Below are 6000 nucleotides of genomic sequence, written 5' to 3' on the forward strand. Positions count from 1 at the left end.
AGGGCACTTGACAATCTTTCGGCAGTTTTATTATCAATCTTCCTTTCTTCTTTTAATGATCCCCAGGAAGTGACAGAGTTTGGTTCTCTTTTTCACAGCTACATGCATTGAGTTGACATATCCCATGGAACTATCAACTAAGGCAGCCTAAATCCCTTTCCTGGTCTGTGGACTCTGATAGCGCACTGACCCTGTAGCGTGTATGTGTGAAGTTTGGATTGTTTGCCCTATGTGCATCACTTTACATTTTGCTTACATTGAACTGCATTTTGCCATTTCCTTGAGCCCACCTCACCTAATTTATACAGGTCCCATTGGAGCTTCTTTGCAAATCCTTTGTGGTTCTCACCCACCCTACATAATTTGGTATCATCTGCAAACTTGGCTACTCACTTTACCTGGTAACCCCTACTTCCAGGTCATTTATGGAATAGGTTAAAGAGGCACTGGTCCCAAAATGGATCCTTAGGGGACACCTAATTCTCCCTACATCTCTCCATTAGTGAGAACTTCCCATTTATACCCACCCTTTTGAGCTTCCTAAGTTTCTGCCAGCCCAGTTTTTTAATCCATGGGAGGACTTCCCCTCTTATTCCTTCACATTGCTGAGTTTTCTCCAACAGTCTCTGAGTGAGGAACTTTGTCAAAAGCCTTTTGGAAATCCAAGTAGAACCAATGTCCAGCACGGTTCACCCCTGTCCACATGTGCCTGTTTACACCCTCTTCAAAGGAACTCTAGTAAGTTTAGGTAAGACCAGGATTTGCTCTGCAAAAGCTTTATGCTGACTCTTTCTGCACCCAGGTCTTGCTTTTTCTACATGTTTTTATAATTTGTATCTTTAATGATAGATTCTACCACTTAATTATACCAGGAACAGATGTTCTCCTCTGTCCAGCATTTTCTACCACCATGCATGAATTTTGAGAGACTCTCTAATCATTATCCCCCCTCAGCAATGCCTCCTCTCCAAACTATTAAAGAGTCCCAAGCTGTCTGCAAAGCCTCTCCTCATAAGGAAGGTAGCTCCAATCCTCTCAATCATCCTCAAGTTGCCCTTCTCTGCACTTTTTCTATCTCTTCCGATATCCTTCTTGGTTGTTCTTTTGAGATGTGGCGACCCAGAACTACCAGAACACAGTTACTCCAAGTGCGGTCGTACCACTGCTTTATATAAGGGCAAATGACAATCTTTGCCGTTTTTGCTTACTCACCAAGTTCCTTTTCCTAATGATCCCCAGCATAGAGTTTGCCATTTTCATAGCTGCCACGCATTGAGCTGACATTCCCATGGAACTATCAACTAAGACGCACAAATCCCTTTCCTGGTCTACAGTGGCATATCTGCCTAGGGACAAGGGGTACCCCTTGTCCCCAGGCACCACTCTTCTGTTCACGTGGGGGGAGCAAAATCAGGGGCCCCCACGTGACCAGGAAGTCCTGCTGCCTTGTTGTTTTCGCGTGCATCGACCCCGTCCGAGGCACGCAAAAATGACGAGACACGCAAAAATGATGAGACAGCAGGACTTCCTGCTGCCTCCAAGCCCCCTCAACCCCACCCTGGACTCCTCCCTCCCTTCCTTCCCCCCCTGCCGACTGGGCTTCCAGAAGAGACTGCAGTCCCGGCCTGGGAGACCTTCTTTTATAAGCACTGAGGCTGGGGGGTGGGGCTTGGGGAGCAGGAAGGGGTGTATACATAAGAATGTATTGTCAAATTAACAAATCTTGGCTACCAGTACTTTAAAAAATGGACTGATAACCCCACTCGCAATACAATGCACTCAACCACACCTTTGCATAGCAAGTTCCACCCAACCACTTACTGATTGGTTCCCCACCCTGGGACATGGACATTATGCCCCACTAAACATTCCCTTCTCACTAGACACAGTGTGAAACAGACTTTTCTCTGTGATACACCTCTGAAGATGCCAGCCACAGATGCAGGCGAAACATTAGGAACAAGATCTACCTACCAGACCACAGCCACACAGCCTGGAAAACCCACCACAACCAAACATAAGAATAACAATGGCACAACTTAAAAATAATAGAATTAAGTATAAAACGGATCTGCAGTTATAATCTTGTAAACTTCAAAATCATATTAATAAGATGAACGAACATTAACTAGTATGCTGAATGGGGTCAATCTTAGTCATTAACAATTTTAAGCAATTTAATTAATTTTTCCTACATTTTCATGTATTTGGGAAAGACATTAATTAAAAAATACATATTTTGTGCATAGAAAAATATTACAATGTCAAAAAGTCCTTACTCTAATCAGGTTATTAAAATGATATATATACTTAACTTACAATTATATACTTAAGTACATAAATTATAGCATCGTAAATAATCATGTATATGCCTAAGTAGATTTTTCCATTGTATAATTTTTAAAGTACAACTTCCTATTTTTAAAAAAATTCATGTTCTAGTCTTCCATTTATGAAATTAGTCAATTTGGCCATATTGAAATGCTCTCTCATTTTGTCGTCCCAGTCTTCTTGATCAGGAAGTTTCTCCATTTTCCAACTGGATGTATCCATGACTCTTGCTGCTTTTAATAAGTTTTCTGTTGTTTTATTGGTTTGTTTTTGGGAACAATACCTAACAGCATAGTTTTTGGATCCATTTGAAATTTAATCGTCAGTATTTTTGCATGTCTGTATCAATTATTATCCAAATATTTTTCGCCTTTTTACAAGTCCACCACATGTGGAAAAATGATCCAGTTTTTTTCTTGACATTTCCAACATGTTCAATTTTTCCTAAAGTCTTCTGGGCTTAAGTACTATCTATAAAACATTTTCTACCAATTTTCTTTTAATGATTCATATTTTTAGTCCATAATGATTCCCACTGATGAAAGCTGAACTTTTCTTGAAAGTTTTGCATCCATTTTATCATGCAGTTTTTTATTTGTTCTGTTTCAGTATCATATTTAAATACTTACTGTTCTCAAAGGTCTTGACTGAGTGAGAAAGCCTCTGCTTTGCATGCAGAAGATCCCAGGCTCAATCTCGACATCAGCCAATAGGTGACATGAAAGATTTCTGCCAAAGACCACAGACAGCAACTGCCAGTCAAAATAGTCAAAACTGACCTTGCTAGACCAGATTTCAAGGCAGCTTCATGCTTTCACATGCTCAGAATACTTTAGTCCACCCAGTTGCTGATTGGTTCCGCATTTCTGATTCATTCCTTTAGGGAGAGTGTGGTTTTATCTTCACAACAGGCCCATGAAGTAGGTTCGGTTGAGGGTAAAATGGCGGGGAAGACCACTGTAGGGGGGGAGGGGAGGAAGAGCTCCTGCCTTCCCCCACAAGCCTGAGGGAGGTTATTTCCCCATTTTTACTGCTCCTTGTGGAGTATTCTGTTCACACGGAGGAGCAAAAACAGGCAAATACCTCCTTCCCATCCTTGTTTCAGCCCCCCTCCCCAAGTGATTTTCTGATTCCATTTGGACTCTTTTGTATTTTTTTTAAATGATTCCTGCAGCTGCTGTGTAGCTGTAGAGAATCCAGACCCAAATAATTAAAAGCCCAAATGTGTAGTTTGGCCCTGCCATGTTTATTTTAAATCATTTTTTTTATTTTTGCAATATGATCTCCAGTAGCAATCCTATTCCCATGTGACATGACAGCATCATGCCTGTACCCCTCAGTCTTGGGTTGCATGCTCTAAAAGCACAGGGGAAAGGGAAGGTAGACATGGAATTTGTATTGTACTATCTCAGTCTCGATCCACTGTACCCTAGGGTCCAGTTTGGCTGCAGTGCCACCCCTTGGCCTCAAAGAGAAAGGGGTGGGAATTTAGCATCACCTGGTTCCACCCCTCTCTGCTGTCTTTACTCCCTTCTGAAAAGGGAGTCTGTCTTCCTCCACCTCCTCCACCAAGCCTTTTAAAGGCCCTAGGCAATCCTGGGCATGCCCAGTGACTTTTTTCTACTAAGAAGCCTCAATGGTGGTGTGGTCCAGCTAGTGCATTCTGAGCAGTTTCTCCTGGAAGGAGCTTCCCAACAGCTGATAGACAGCTGGTTGTCAAAGGGTCAAGGGTCCGGAGCTTCCTGACTCTTAAACAGACAGCCACCATTGATTACAAGGTGCATCTGTGACCCCTCTAGGCCTGAGGGATGCTGGGCTTGACAATGTGGGGGCCCAAGAAGGATGGGGCCTGGTGTTGTCTCCACCACTCTCAGCAGGCACTTTTAGCAGCAGGCCTGCTTTTAGAATCTCAAGGAGTTCCTCCCTTATCATCCCATTCATCAGGAGTATTACGCCCAAGGCGATTGTGTTGTTAAGGTCTATTTTTTCCTGCTGAATTTCACAGTTGAAATAGCACTGGAGAAACGAAAGTCAAGGAAAGGTCACCAAATAACGATTTAGCTTTTGCTGCTTCGACACACACAGGAGCATTTGTGTAGTAACCCTGATCCACCTCTATCCTGATCCATGGGAGCGCAGGACATCTCGGCAAACCGGCAGAATCTAGCAAGCTTTTCTCAGCTTAAATGGGTAAATTAATCAACTTAAGCTTTACCTGATATGGGGTCAATTTTAATTGGGTTGGGCAATGTATAAGGGGACAGGCTGTAAATTAAGCACCCATCTGTAATAGGGAATGAAAACTATGAAAGATAACATTTCAATTTAACTGCACATGTCAACTTGTGCCTATTACATATTTATTTATTTAGCTATTCAGATACTTATACTACACTTTTCTTCTCTGTGGGAAACTCCAAGCAGCTTACAACATCATTCTCCACTTTATCCTCACAATAACAACCTGATGAAATAGGTTAGATTCAGATAAAGTAACAGGATCAAGGTCACCCAGCGAGTTTCTATGGTGAAGTGGGGCTTCAAATCTAATCCAGTTCTCTAGCCAATACATTACACTGATGTTCCTCAGGAGTATATGGTGAGCCTTGTTAGATCAGACTGATGGGTCATCTAGTCCAACATCTTGTTTCACACCATGGCCAATCAAATGCCCCCAAAAGACTCACAAGCAGGACACAGAGGCGCAAACCTTCTCCCGTCATTGCCCCCACCCCTGGCAATTGGTGTCCAAGAAGACACTGTCTCTAGACATGCAGTTCCCAGTCAACCACCCTGGACCTATCTTTCACAAATTCATCAAATCGCCTTCTAAAGACATCCTAACTGGCTGCTGCTGTGCCTTGTAACAGAGAGTTCCACAAGTCAATTGATATAGATTGTGTGAACAAATACAGTGCTTGCTTATATGGAATCTATCACCCATCAACTTCATTGGCTGTTTGTAAGAAGTGGAGGGAGGGAACGTTCTCTCTGTGCACTTCTTCCCTGCCGAGCATTGTCTTCTAAACTTTGATCGTGTCACTCAGCAGCTAAAGTCAAATTTTGGTAACAAATTTAGTTTACATGCGACTGATTAATCTTGTGTTTCCCATTCAAGTGACCAGCTCACCTTTTCAACGGATTTACAAAGCCTAAAGTCACAAGAGTTTTATTCTGCTGATTGTCAGTAGAGGCATAGTCATGACCACGCGGTTGGCCTCTACCCAGAAGCCTCCGCTTAATTCTTCACTCAGGGAAGAAGGAGAATTAGAAGCCCTGGTTTTCTCCTCTCCTCTCTCCCCTTTTCCTCTCCACCAAGTTTTCTATTCTGACAGGAACCCATGCCAACATTGATGGAGAGCTGTTCCAGAAAGACCCCTGCAGTGATACCATTGACATTTGCTAATCAGCTTTAACCTTAGATCTACACACACACAATCTATCTGGCTGTCTTGTCTCCATGGAGACATATGGCAACCTTTGCTCACAAGCTAATGGTACCTCGGAAAGCAAAGCCCACTCGCTCTTTCCTCCTCATGAGAGCCAGGTGAGAAAGGGGAGTTTGCACAGTGGAGGGTTGGGGAGAGATGTAATAATGCTGCATTTCTTCCCTCCCAAATTTTGCAGTCAGGCTTGTATTGTTTGAACTCTTTCTTCAGGAACCAGAAT

This window comes from Sphaerodactylus townsendi, linkage group LG06 (assembly GCF_021028975.2).
Source record: "Sphaerodactylus townsendi isolate TG3544 linkage group LG06, MPM_Stown_v2.3, whole genome shotgun sequence".
Classification (NCBI taxonomy): domain Eukaryota; kingdom Metazoa; phylum Chordata; class Lepidosauria; order Squamata; family Sphaerodactylidae; genus Sphaerodactylus; species Sphaerodactylus townsendi.